Genomic DNA, 15,172 nt, shown 5'->3' on the forward strand with positions numbered 1-15,172 from the left:
TCATTAATTCAGCTGCCGTGAGAGGCATCCAACAGGCGATGCTGTGGGCAAATGACCACAAAAACTTCAATTTGTTGCAGGTAAAAACAAGCCCAACGTGGCAGCAGCCTGACTGGCTTTCTATCAAAGCAGGTTTGCAGTACCCAAGTGAACCCAGGGATCTCAGTGGCAGTCTATCAAAGTAAAGGTGTTTGCTAACCATGTGGGTATTTGTTCAAAAGAAACAGAGCCACCTGCAGAGGAGCTTGGAAGGTGTAGAGATTCATTAATTTAAGGCCACAAAGGATTCTAGTGAATGTGGAACCGGTGTAGTTGAAAGACAGCAGTATTCCTGTTTCATTTCAGTGGATGGGTGAACAAACCCAGGTCCAAGGGAGGAGATGCATGTGAGGGGGGGAAGGAAAGACTTGTTAAGATTAAAGGCTATAATCGTAGCTTTGACAGTTTCTGCAGTGCAGGAGATTATTCTTCTCTGCCTTGTAAACTAGTGATGTGATACTTGTAAGGACTGTATACTTAACCAGTGAAGCTGCTTTGTGTGTTTTATTTTTACACTTTTTCTCCTTTAAAAGGCCTTCTAGCCTTTTATTTTGTTACAGTCATATGGAATTTAAAATAGGAATTATGTATATGACATACCTATTAAATTTTATAAAGATAGCATTTCAACTAAAATTTAAGGCCCATTCTACTTTTTAAATGAAGGACGGATCTTTCTGAGCTGGAGAGGATCTGAAAAATGAGTGCTCTGGATGGGCTTATCCACCCTAGTGGGGGGACTGAGATGAGCTGAAGGGAGATCTTAGAGACAGGACAAGTAGAGTGAAAAGGAAGAAAAAAAGGAAAAATGGTAAGAATGGAGAGGAACACTCTAACATGTCAGAAGAAACAAATTATGAGAAACAAGGAGAGTGAAATGAGGAAATAGAGATTTGCAAAATTATGGATTCTTTTAAATTTAGACCATAGAAAGTTAATATTACTACAGTGTAGTTAACTGCTTTTATTAATTCCATTGGTAGGAACCACAACTGGTAGGAAAATTTTTTAGTAATTTTTTTTACCTGAGATATTTTTGAAGTCCTAACTGTTTGCTATTAGACACCTTTTACAGATATGAAGACAAATTATTTTTTCAAAATGAAGCCCTTAAATATGCCTTTAATAACCTTAAAGGTTGACTCTTTCAGAAGACTGTGACAAAATACGGACTGTAGAAGCATCTAAACTTTTTTTTTCTAAAAGAAAGGTTCTGAAAATCAAATTTTAATATGACAGTGACAAGCCAATAATAATTTCTAAATACTAATGCAGCAGAAGCAATTCTTTGTGCAGAAGCAATTCTTTGTGCTCGTAGCTGTGAGCTGTTTGAGCTGTGCTGAAAGTCTTACATGATAAGGTTTTTCATTTCTCTTAGTGCAAAGAGAAAGATTGGATCTCTTAGGCTGTTTTTAAAATGACCAGTATCCCTTACAACTGGTTTCAAAAGTATGACATGAAATATTACTTTAATTCTCCAGAATTTGAATTTTCTAATCAGATTAAGTATTTGTATAACTGCAGAAATGGTTTTGTGTGTACATATGCATGTGTATGGTGATCTATTAATGTTGTTTTTGAAATGACCTTAGGGGCAGGAGAACGCGGGGTGGGAAGACAGTAAACGAGTTTTCATTTTTAATTTCCTGTTTTCTAAGAATACACAGAAAAGTTTCTTAATTAAATAATATGATAGTAAATGTAAGTTGAAAGACGAACTATGATGATATTATTCAGGTCTTCAGATGGTAAATATATTTGTAAAATAGTAACTGGTTGACAAGAATTAGGCATCATTTTCTACCAAAACTAGTGTGAGCTGTTAAGATGAAGATAGCAATGCAGGGAGAACAACATCAAACATTTAACCTAGTTCAGACAATTGAGTTGGATACCTATAGTACATTTGGGAAGCTTCACTAACTGCATAAGGAGTCTGCACTGATGCTTTGGTGCCAGAATTAACATCTAAAGCTGGATCTCTGGAGTGAATTTGTACTTCACACGCAAATGTGTCCTTAGGTGTCACCTCAGGTATGGTAACTTTTACTAACTTTTCAGCTACCGTGATAAAATGAGGAGCAGTGTGGTTGTAGAAAGTCAGAATACATTGTAGACATTTTTTAGAAACTAATTCAAAGTTCAGAAACAAGATGATAATGCTTCATGTCTGTTACTGCGCAGTCTTTGAGAGATTGGTCTTTTTTATGCTCGCAGAGTATCTTGTACAGGCATGTTCTGTACCATCGCAAGGAGTACCACGTAATGAAGTTTTCAACACCGATTACTAGTTAATTCATTACCCAGGTGTTTTACAGATATAATGCATAACCGTGTTTCAGGGAGAAGTGTAAAGAAAGGTACTGTGGTAACGGCAGTTTGTTGCCTTGCGTTGTCGGCTAGATGTGTTTTCCAAAGAAGTGGGCACACTCTCAATCTGGATTTCAGCTTTAGGCCTGATTTTGGTCTGTAGTGGTAGACTCTGACTCAGTCGGAGCCTAAAATCAAAATGCTTTTCCTGAATTTTGCATTGTCAAAGGAGGATGGTTTCCTGGCAGGTGTTAATTATGAGGTGTTTGCTAATTTACAGCAGTGAAACTTCATGAAGTTCTTGAAATTAAGGGTAGAATTTTTCAAAAGTAGCAAAAGACACAGACTCTGTTGACTTCTCCTGAAACAAAGGCTCTAATTTTTCACCAATAGCAGAAAGTAAGGCTTTGTATTATCTTTTTTAAATACAAAACTCTTTCAAAGAGATTTTTCTTTCATGAAAAAAATTGCAATTTTTTTTTTTTTTTGCAATGTTCACCTTCATTAACACAACTTGCTGACTTCCTTCCTCAGCTGCAGTTCATCCTACACTCAGAGGTCAGAAAAGAGCAAGATCAACAAGCCACACATCTGGCTGTCTCTCTTTCCAACTGGAACAAAGAAACAATTTTTTTAATGGCTTTTTGAGTTAATTGTAAACAATTTGGTTTTGGAGTCGCTGACTTGCAGCAAATGTTTCTCGTAGGCGGATGTAGGGAAAAAGGACTATGTCCTAATGCAATTCCTCTGTGGCCAGTGACGGAAAAAAATCACTAAAAAAAAAAAAAAAAAAAAGTGTCTTGATCCTTCTAGCATGGAAGTATGCTCAGAATTTTGAGTGCATGTATAGGACATTTCACAAGCTTCAAATATATGCTTTGAAGAGGCAGAGAGGCAGAAGTAGTTGCTCATTTCATTTTCCTATACTCTTGTATACAGTAATACTGATTTTTTTCCCTTTTATTTTCAGTAGCTGTTTATGTATGTACAAATTGACAGTGATAAAAGACCAGGGACAAACAAAGGAATAGGGGGGAAGAAAAAACTATTTTAAAATGAGAGTTCTGTTCTAATACTTTTTTCTTGTATTTATACTGTTCCTAAATGCTTTGTTCCAGTAAACATTTCTCAAAAAACTATATTTACAGTCATTAATCCTTAAGTAACATTTTGAAAACTAATTCTTAAATAATTAGTGAAATGTGATACTTCCTTTCCCAGTTATTGTAATTTTTTAAATGCCTTCTAGCATCACATAGCATCAGTTTATCCAATCTATTAGATTTACTTTTTTTTAAAAGTGTTTTTAAAAGTGTTTTATCTAAGGTAAACATCTGGTGTGACTTTTGGTACTTTCACACTTCACAAGAGGAAATACTAGAACTGTTGATGTACAGCACTGAAACCCCAGCTACTTTTAAAATACCTTATTATACCTTCATGTGTCTAATTTGAGCTTATATAACTCTGAGATTTTGGTTGCTTTTTTTGACATGTCTGTCATGATAGTTTTATTTCTAACCTGACCTAAATACTAAATATTGACAAAAATCTTGATGTGAAAAGTAAATTGGTAATGCTGTTTGGAACAACGTCTAAATTTCTGACAAACTTGAATAAAATGAAATCATCCAAAGAAAGTGTTTTCCATAAATTTGTTTGTGGGAGGTAAAATGCACTGCACTATGATTATTTTTTGTCAAATTTAGGTGTTTGAGTTGATAATGCCACTTAGTGGATAACAGCCTTAACTGCAGCCTTTTTTCAAAACCAAATCAGGTAGCAGACAGCTGGCTTCATTGATATCGGAGTTTTCCTCCTGGCTAGAATATGCTGATTGTAGCATGTTTTCAAAGAACCTTTTATTACCAGCCCCATTTTAGGAAGTTTGAGATAGCCAATTCAGTTTCTGGATGAAGCATATTAAAATGTAGGTATCATTTATTACAGAATTTTAAACTTCTTATAGGAAAATAAGGATGTTCTTATTTACGTATTTAATTTGATTGGAAAGATAAAACAACAATCATGGTCTTCTTACACTGGCTCTTTAGGTTAATGACATGTAATTGGTAGTATGGTGATAATTTTGGTGTTTTAGGCAATGCTTGGTTTTAGCACTTATGGTTGGAAGATTGGTGGCTCGGCAAACTCTGAACTAGTACAAGCTGATTCTTCAAGAACTGAATTGAAGAGGACCTGATTGAAAGTACTTAGTGCATTTTCTTGGGTGACATTATGGAGGGCATACACAAAAAGGGAGTATAGCACTGGACTCGGTCCTGTTTTAGTTGGACTTTTGTAGACTTCAAATAATTCTGCTTTGGAATATCAGAAAGGTGAGATAGATGCCAAATGTCTATTCCACCACTGTCATTTACAATTATTACTTCTTGAATATATTGTTTTCATAAAAACTCTTCTTTGCTAAGTAGTTTGGATGGTAGTAGTAATAACTCGGTGTATTTGATATAAAATTTAAATATATAAAAATTCAAACTTTTTATCTGAGACCAATGTATATATGCATATATATATATAAATATACACTGTGTATATATGTAAATTTTTTCAGTGTATTAAAAAAAATCCATTCTATAATAAAAGAATACTATCCTCTGCAATTTAATGGCTTTTTTATGGAAACGTTTTTTTGCACTGTTGAAACATACATTGACTTAGGTCTTCCCATTCCTTTTCAGTCTTTAAACTGTGTTCTTTGAACATTTTTTCCCCTAAGTAACTTTCCATTACTTCCTATCAACCCTGATAATCTTCAATCACTGAGCATTTTTTTATTTAATCTCTCAGGCTTTTCTGAAGTTTTCAGTTACACTGGTTTTATTAGTAAGTCAGTTGAATAAACTGCAACTAAAATATCTGAGTGATTGGCTCAGAGGAGAAGGAAGAAAACATAATTCAATTTCCAGCCATGTTTCAGTGCTGTATTACAAAATTATTTTATTAATGATGAATATTAACACTTTTTTTAAATAAAATTTCTGTCTTCCATTTGTTCATCATGACATTGGGAATAATTGAGGTTTTTTTCTGCCCCATCCCATCCTCCAGAGAACTCACATCATCCAAGTCATGAGCTAAGAGGAACCCAAGTTTTAAGACCCCATCAGTGCTGAAATCACGCAGGCATTCTTCCTCCCCTGGCTCTGTACACTGTGCTCTGGTACAGCTGCTTGTGTCTCCGGACACCTAGGGTAGGTGGCTTTGAGTCCCTAGACAGAAAGTTTAGTTAAATCGATGATTTTAATCTTGATTTCTATTATTGTGATACAGTTTTAATCTTGATTTCTCTTTATTCCCCCCCCCCCCCCCCCCCCCGTAACAAGCAACTATTTCTCAGTTCTTGGTTAAACATGCTGATTTGCAACTCTCTGTGCACATGTGTATATGTACATACATTACGTATATTTGTGTGTGCGCATGTGTAATTTTTACACAGTTTTTAACAAGTGACATAGCAGTTTCAAAAATATTTTTAACTGAACTATTTAAATAGTTGTTTATAATTTGAATTTTTGTTAGAAAGTAATGAATGATGCCTTTATGAGGGCGTGTTTCTTTTACATTTGACTTACGTCACCTCTATTAAAGTGTGAATGGGGAGTTAGTTACAACTGAAAATGAAACCAACAAGGCTCTTAGATCCTTTTTATGTAAAAATAGAACTTAAATTTTGCTCTAAACCTAAATATAGTGTCTTTTCTACAGTTTCTAGTTCTAAAAGGCTTGATTTGCCTCTCAAACAGAGGTATTCAACAGAGGCAATAAGAAAATATTGGATGTACCGACCTGCCTTAATTTTTGATTGCAGATAATTGGCATTTTAAAGCTAGAGTATCTCATCCCGTGTATCTGGGTTTTAGTCAGAGACTACAAAAGGAAAACCAGATTTCTCCTTTCTCAACTTTTAGTCTGCTGCTGAACTTCAGAAGAAACAATGCTAATCGAAACTTCTTGAATAAGGGCAAATAAAAATGTTACTTCTGTTCACATGGGGAAGACAGGACTGCTGGCAGGGGCTGGCGTAGCGTGCGTTAGATGCCAGGCTGGGATGCCCTCCTAAGAACGCTCACCGGCCTTGGGGCTTCACTCTCTGCTAAGCCTGGTTACCCACACACTGTGTAACGTTCGGTAGGAATGACGGTTTTCATAATTTTAGATGCAGTCACAATTACTTTTAAACTAAATTCTGAGTTTCAGTGGGAGGAAAGGGAAAGCAATATCATTTTTTTTTTAATACTGTTACTTGTTCTGAAATGTGGTTGTTAAAATATAATCTAGATTAGTTTGGCTTTAGTTAGAAGAGTGAGGGTAAAAGAGAGACTTATCCGCTGATAGTGGAGCTGTAGTCCCTGCAAAAATTCAGTCTGAAGTGTGCATCTCCCACAGAAGTAAGTTAGCGCTGATGCGAACCGCAGCTGCGAACGAATGATTCGATCTGGCCGTGGCATTTTACTTAGGCGTAAGGTAATAAGCAGTTCAGGTGATGTAGGGCATAAATTTTCCCGCGCTTTCTGTCAAAACCCCTGGCTCTTTCCCGGCCGGTGCAGTGCTGTGCCCGGCTGAGGGGATGAAGGCGGGAGGCCGGGGGTGCCCGCGGCCGGGCGGGCCTGTGGCGGCAGAGGGCACCCCCGCCCCGGCCCTGCTGCTCTGTGGGCTGCTCGGCGAGTTCTGCATGTCTCCTTCACAGGAAATCCACCCAGCAGCATTGTAGGCTTGTCAAAACAACTGTACAATGTCCGCTTTTGTGCATGTGTTTAACTTTGCTCGCGTGGTTGAACAATGCTCTTGTTTTCTTTGTACGATGGGCCTCTGTGGGCTCGCGCATCTTGTCATGGAAGGGAGCGAGCTGTGGCATAAATGGGCTTGTGATTCATCGCCATCCAAATTTGTTAATCAGCTAAAAAGAGATTTTATAGCAAAGTAGGAGTAGGATATAAAGTCACTACTGTGCATCAATTTTATCGTCTTAATAAAAAGTTATTGTGCAAATTTCATTGCTAAATTAGGAATAGCTTCCAGTAGTGATTTGAATTAATTACTACGGAGCCTGTCAGGGTCAGTATGTTGTTTTAATTTTCATTTACACATTACACAAGAAATCTAATTTTTAATTGAAAGGATGGTTTTAATTCAGCACCGTCCACAGTACTCCCTCCTTATTTGTCATCTTAGGCAAATAGCAGACTTGTTAATATACCAAAAAAAGTTGCAGTGGTTTTTAGCAGCTCATGTTGGGGCACAAAAGCTTGTTTGGCGTTCTGTACAAGTAAAACATGTTACGTGAAAACAGATTTACTAGCAAATGTGCTTTTTAAAGTATTAGGCACAATGCAAAATTAAGCATCTCTTTATGTTTACATCATTAAGAGGGCTAACGTGCTTGTCTGTTAACCAAATGCAATTTTCAAGGCAGGCTATTTTGCAGAAAATGCTGTGGACCCAATCTGCCCCCTATACGTTTTAATGAATTGAGTGTTTAATGTGAAAGAATAGGAATTAATAAAATAATATCAGAAGGGATTAAAAAATGACACAAAGCTAATTAAGAAAAAAGGAGGAGTTTATTGGAATTTATACTTTTCTGTAACTCGTGCATAATTACAGATTAGACTAGTGTTTTCAAGAAAATCTGTTCTTGTTCAATATTCAGCCCCTTGTCCCTTAACTTGACTGAGAGCGCAATCTTTGAAAAATTCTGGAGTTGAGCAACTTTCTGACCTGCTTTGTGTTTAATTTATAGTCTGGTATAATTATTAAATATTTTTTTCCTCAGTCTTTCTGCTTACCAGTGTATCTGCATTTGTGCGATTGATTTGGTTTTTTCCTTGGGTGGAGTATTTTACATTTGTATTTACTGAATCTCTTCTGGATAGTATCTTTAGTTTATCAAAGAGATTCTGAATTATGATGCTATTTTCCAGAATATTTTAATTCCCTTCTAGCTTAGTGCATATTTTAAAAGGGTATTTCCTTCTTCTCTGTCACTAATTAAAAGTGTTGAACAAAACATCTATACAACAGATACCAGATACTGTTTAAATATACCATCCTCTTTTTTGCCAGTAAACCACTGACAACTACTTTTTCAAATTTTCAGTGTTGCAGCAAATTTATGGTACTAAATAGCATTTTCTCTTTTCTCATCTCCAGTCATTTGTCAAAGTTCCCTCCTTTATATATTTCTTTACTTCCTTCAGTTCTTCTGTATGCTTATACAGGCATATTGATTTCTAAGTCTCCATTTTGTCTATTTTGTCCATTGGAATAACCTGTTGTGTATTTTCTTAACTGTTGAGTTTCCTGCACTCCCTTATCCCTTAAATCAACTTTCCAAGAGACCTATTCTTCCAGATATCTGAGATTACGGAAACTGCTTTTTTGAAATCATGATCTTTAGTTTGCTGTTTTCTCCCTGTTTAGTAACCTCTGCTGTTTTTAATTAATTTCTCCTGTATTTCCATCCTTATATTCAGTTAATTCTCTCATAAGTATCAAACAAGTCTAAAATAGCCATTCCTCTGGCAAACTCCTCTGTGTTCTAGAATGAACATTTATCACTCTAGGAGCTTGTACAGATAAATGGTTAATTAACCCTCCTGAAGCTTCTTGCCTAATTTTGTTACTCAGATGCCTCCATTGTTCAGCAAAACCTTCTTACCACTTTCTTGGGATTAGGTGGTCTCTCAAATTGCTGTCTTGGGATGATACCTGTTCTTTCCTCCTTTACCCTCACCCAGACACCCATAGGAAGTTTTTCTTTTGCCTTTTTCTGAAATTTTAAATTAAAAAAAAAAAAAGTATATATTATCCTCCAGTCTATTTAGAGTGTTTTTTTGAATAATTCTTTTTTCTTAGCGGAACTCTTGCTATTTCCATCAACAGCATCATAACACAAATTGGTCAGCAAGTTTTCTATTTTGTGTAATGAGATATTAAATAAGACCACTATTTCACAAATGGAAGTATTTTAAACTAATAGCAACTAATCCCTATAAAGATCCACATTTCATCTTTAATTCCTCAGATCTTGAGCTATTTATTCATACAGTCAGCCACAGCTGTCTTAATTCCAGTAATGTCAATGTTTCTTTGATCAGAATTAATTGTCTGCTTAGTATTTTAGATATTGTTTGACTTCTCTCCCCTCTTCCAGAAAAGAATACTTGTAAAGACTGCTTCAGATCCATATCTTATAGATTATTACCCTCCAAACCAGAAATACAAATGTAGCCAGCAAAATGCATTATGTCCTACACACTGACTCATTCAGAGCAGATCGCTAGCAAATATGCAATAAGAAATCCAGTCACTATAGGATTTATGTCTGGCTTGACTGAGATTAGATGTACTGTTTTGGCATTTATGTATTAAAAAGAGAAGTAAAATAGATAAAGAACAAAGTTAACATGCAAAGACTTATTCCCATTATCAACTGGCACAAGAAATAACTTGAAAATAAAATCACTCTGAGGAAAGTCTTTACCATAGTTGCACAAAGAAGTAGAATATGATGGTTTTCTTCATGTTTTTTCAGACACTTGCATCGGATTTTCTGTGAGTATAGTACAAAATACTCCATGTGGCATAGTCAGAAGGCTGAATAATTGGCAGTCATTAACAGGCAGAAAGGACCAGCAACATTTTTTTTCTGTTTCTGTTTTTTTCACCCGAGAGTCCTGTTTCTGATTCTGTATCCAAGAATCTATATGATCTAGAATAGATTTTTCAGTCATTATATTCACAAACGTTGAAACCAGATACTTTTACAAATGCCCAGATCCTTAGATTTCCAAACCTGAGTGTGTTCTAAGATGGTTTGTTTCCTTTTTCACTGTGATTTTGGTGAGAGAAGACAAGGACAAGGAAACTTTAAGAGGAAGATGATGATGTGGCTGCTCTTCTCTTACAAGAGTTTGGAAGAACTAAGTCAAATGCCACCTGGAAAAAAATGAAGTGGTTTTGTTTTGAAGGAAGAAACTCTTAAACTAACCAAACCTGTTTTGTTTCTGTTAAAGGTATCTCTCTCCTGTGTATCAGTTTGGTAAACATTAGTATCCTGCTTTGCTTACCTAACAGTGTCAGTTGATAGAGGCTCCATTTATTGTGTACAGGGAAATTGTACCCCTGTTTTGCATATAAGCATCTGTGCATGCGATGCCATATCCAAACTAAGTTACTGTAGTTACTATACACTCAGGTGGAAGGATCAAAGTGCAACAGTGTTTTCTTAATTTCAAATATAATTTTATTCTAATTACTTAATTGGCTTCCATTCTACATTTTTTGTTGGGGTTTGGGTTTTGGGGTTTTTTTATTATGACCTATGAATCAGAATCCAGATATTTTGGTTGCCTGGTTTTCATCCTTTTGTGATGGCTCTTTTGACATTATGCACTTTGAAAATATATAGGAGTTCTGTTCAAAGTATGTTCAGGCGTGAGGGTTGGCATATAGAAGAATCCCCCCTTGAATAAGTTATAAGTTCATCTGGGGTAATCCTTTTTTTCTTACCTTTTGATTTTAGTGAAAGCACAAGCCAAGCTCTTTAATCCTTGGGGCTACAGGTACTAATATGGTTGGCCAGCTCTTTTAACATTTTATGATTAGTGAAAAATGTATTTGTCATTACAAACCATTTATTAACTCTTTGACTTGCCTCACCTTTTTTGTAGGTTTTAATTGTGTCGTGCAATCTGCGTATCAGTGAAGAGCAAAAGCTCTTGGCTTGAAGTGTTGCTTATCTAGGAATTGTAATAAAATAATTGTTCAAAGCAGAAATTATTCTTTTATCTTGGGTTACTTTCACCTTGAACAACTTTCTTCGCTTATTCCGCTTTTTACTTCTTTACATCTGTTTTTTGGGTTTGAGTTTTGTTGGGGTGGTTTTTGTCTGTTTATGCTTCACCTGTGTAAGGAATGTGTGGCACTGGTTTTTCTTCGCTTGTGTGTGTAGGTTGCTTCTTGGTGCATCTTGTTATGTGAGTATGTTACTTACATTATGAAAATCTTATGAATAGAGTATTTACAGGCCAACATTGGAGATAATTTTATTTTTTCTGGAAAATGAATATAGCTTGCCCTCTGAAAAGAACTTGGGTGTGTGCTTCCCTTATCTGTGCCTTGTAGAGAATATGTAGGTACTTCACTGTGAAATATCTTTTGTGGTTTTTTGCAATTAGCGTCTCAAACACAAATGTATGACTATTTTTACATTTTTTTCTTAATATAACAATACAGTCTTATGTTTATTTCTAAAATAAAGTCCACAGAGGAATAATACCACTTTTCAAAACTAACATCTATTTGCACAACTGAGACTGTTACATGTCAGTTGTTACATTTCTCTTTAACTACAGTTTATAAAATTTAAACATTTACCAGTAAAACAACGGAAGATAGTGATACTACCATATCCATGAAAATATTCTTAACTATAAGAAAACTGGAGAGATGATTAAAAAAACCCCCTACTGTGGAGTTTGATGGGGATAAGGTACTGTATAGAAGCAGGACTAATGAATTGCCAAAATGCAGAATTGAAAGCAATGGGTAAAATAAAACTATGCAAATAATATTTGAGGGATGTGTAAAGCACAGTTTTCTACAAGACAAAATTCCTTCATTATATTTGGCAACATACTTGGATGCATTTGGAGCACTGTACCTAGAGTTGAGTGACCTACTGGAATTTGGGCCCCTTGGAGAGATTGCAGAGAAGGGCAGTGAGACTGGTCAGGTATAATAAAACATGAACTATCATGATTGAGCTTAAAGAGCTTTTTGAAGAGCTTTAGGAATAGTTTAGGCAAACATCTGTGCAGAATGACAGAGCTGCTGCTGTTTGTTTTGGGGTCTAGATAACCCCACCCCTAACTCCCAATGATTTTATGCCATTGCTGTGAACATGAATCAGAATGCTTCCTTGACTGTTCCTGACTCCAGCACTGCACTTTGCACAGCAATAATATTCCCAGTTTCTTACCTATGGTAATGTCTGTTCTGTTGCATGAGCCTTGCAGAACTCCATTCAGGTGCTGATGGTGACAGGGAGAAGTAGGGGATGTGTGCGTGGGGCACCCCTGTGAAAGTGCGCCGGTCTCTGCCTGTACCTTCACTCCGTGGATGACTCCAAGCACTGCAGCATTCCAGTTTACTTGGAGCTAGTGTCACACAAATACTCTAAGAGATTAGGTGGTTTTAATATGTTTATTGCATAGAAAAAAAGCAAAAATAGTGGTAGTAGAGTTGGCAGATGCAATTAAAAATGATCTTTTATATCTTCCTTCCTCTCCCAAACAAAAAACTGAGTGATACACTTCAGAAGACAAAGTAGATTATCATTGTTATGAAAATTCTGCATTTTTAAATCATTGTTCATTTTTATTTTATTCCTTAATAGAATAAAACCGTTTTTTGAGTCTCGCACTTCTGCCATTTCCTTATAAGCACCTCAAAAAACTTTATGGGTGAATATCACAATGATTTGGTATCGTGCTTTTGATCTCAGAGATCTTCTTGGGTTCAGATGCTGGTGTTTTTTTGAAACCACGGTTAATTATTCATGCAGTAAGGTCAGTTCCACTGCTTTAATGATGCTAATATGCTTAGTACAGTACAGTTCCCTCAGACTGCAGACTTGGATGCCTGTCTCTCCCCATGTAGATGTGCCATTAGAAGTTGTCTTTCCCAATCATTCATTACCACTCCTGAACTTGGGAGTCTCTGTTTCTCCTGGAACTCCCAATGGAGCTGCTCATGAGAACACTCCCAGCCCCACTTCGTTAGGATGATCTAAACGAGTTTAAGCAGTAGGCATTTGCTGATCCAGCTCGTTTTGACAAAAGCCTTTTAGACTATGTTTATGTAAGCAGGCAGATTTAGGAAATAGTATGTGGCAAAGGAGCACCGGTGAGCGGCAAAGGGTTGAGCTGGTGAATGTCTCCTTTTTCACTAACATGAGGTTTAAATGCTTTGTCTGTCTATTATACCTTCAGTGTAGCTGCAGTGATGCTGATGGTTTTGAGTTGGTACTGATCAAATTAGTCCTGTAAAGGAAGAAGAAATAAATTAGTACTTCTCTAGCAATGTATATAGTACTATAACTATAATTTTAAAATAATATAAAACTCCACACTTCAAAATTATGTAATCACTTAAAACGGTGTGTAAACAAAGATTTTAAAGAAGAGTCAAATAACATGATGCTTAGCTTTGGACATGCAATATTTGGTTGATAATACCCAGTTTGTGAACATTGGCTAAATTTTCAAAAGTGGATTTCAGTATATAATAAATATATATTTCAGTATATTTTCAGTACATGTATATAAAATCCATGGCAGATTTGAAGGGTTGCATTCTGATTTGTTTTAGAGGGGGTAGTATTTTGTTTATCACAATTCAAAAATAAACTGATTGGTTTAGTGGAGGAGAAGGAATTTATTTTCCCATCCTAGATAATGTGTCTAGAATGTCAAAACTAAATTAATTAAATTTTAGGAACAAAGTGATGTGTTAGAAAACGAGCCTGTGTTATTTTGTTCAAAGCTCAACATTTGTAAATATGCTACTGGATAACGGTATATAAAACGCAAAATGCTAAATGTACCTTCTTGTTCATTACTGTTTTTATGGTTTATTTATGTCTGTGTGCCACTAATTAAATGTTGAGCATCAAAAATTGAGTAATGAGCTTTAAAGTGTCAACAGCAGCTTAGAAAGTATTTTTTATATGCTTATGGAATATCTTAGGATAAGCTTTAATGGTCTGGAAAACAGTAGAAAACATGAAAATGCAAACATCATTGTCATGTCAACATGTCATCATTTTTAAAGCATCCTGTTAAAAGTTGGAATTTTAAGGGATTTGGGCACTAAAGAGAAGCTGCTATCATTTAGGAGTGCTGCAACAACAATATTTTTATATATGCATTGAGTCTCATTTCAACATTTAAACTGATTTTACAGTAAGTAAAATAAAATGCTTTCCAGTTTAATGAAATGGAATTTTATGCTCTTAAGTTAAACCTTTCTGATTTGCTTCTGTGCGTCAGCTGTTTATTTGCATTTCTGTTGCAACCACAGTATATATACTGACCTGCTCAGAATTTATGTCATTAGTTACTTTGAAATCTCATTAAAAATTATCCTGGAAGTGACTTGCCGTTCCTGAGGTTTCGAATACATTATTAGAGTTTTCAGGGAAAGACAGTTGGAAGAGCCAAGTACTGGGAAGCAGCAAGCTACACAGAATAAAATAATTCAGTTTGGGGCAAAGAATTATGTTTATTAGCACTTCCATTAAGGTGAAGGTTGGCCTTTTAATACGGAGTTAAAAACTTAGTGTTGAATGATGAGTTATAGTTTAAAGTGAAAGTTTCTTGGAACTAGATTGTGCTTTTAGTTTTGTTTTTTAGGAAGCCATTAAAAAATTATTTCAAGTCATAAAGAAGTAAAGCCTGTTTAGCTGCTGCCTGAACCGTATCTTCTAGATGTTGATGTTGAAGATCACTATTTTTTGGGTTGATGTACATTGGAAATAGATGGTGTCAAACAGTGCCTTCGAGATCATTGGAAAATGCAGGCTGACCATGAAAATGGGTATAAAGTTTGTGGCAGGGTTCTTGTTTCATACTTCTGACCTAAATAGCTGAATCAGTTTCTACACAAGGATTGAAGGAGAGGGGAATAAAATGAAAAACAAGCTAAGAAATATAGTAAAAGTTCAGGAAAAATATTCATACTTAGAAATCTCCAGAGCCGTGATGTGCTGTACTTCTGTAAGAAGGATCAGAAACCA

At 35.7% G+C, this 15,172-nt stretch overlaps 1 protein-coding gene across 10 annotated transcripts in view; it reads left to right on the top strand.

Annotated features, from left to right (window-relative positions):
* Positions 1-15,172, top strand: part of CYRIA (CYFIP related Rac1 interactor A) — a 58,471-nt gene that overhangs the window by 20,421 nt on the left and 22,878 nt on the right. The window contains exon 4 of one of the 10 annotated variants that reach the window (XM_075497893.1): positions 5,422-5,564. The exons of 8 other annotated variants lie outside the window; for them this stretch is intronic. The gene's annotated coding sequence lies outside the window, so the exon portion shown is untranslated. Of the gene's footprint in view, positions 1-5,421; positions 5,565-15,172 lie in introns of those variants that run through there. One more of the 10 variants, XM_075497899.1, reaches the window with a different exon arrangement.

The sequence above is a fragment of the Mycteria americana genome, chromosome 3 (genome assembly GCF_035582795.1).
Source record: "Mycteria americana isolate JAX WOST 10 ecotype Jacksonville Zoo and Gardens chromosome 3, USCA_MyAme_1.0, whole genome shotgun sequence".
Lineage (NCBI taxonomy): Eukaryota > Metazoa > Chordata > Aves > Ciconiiformes > Ciconiidae > Mycteria > Mycteria americana.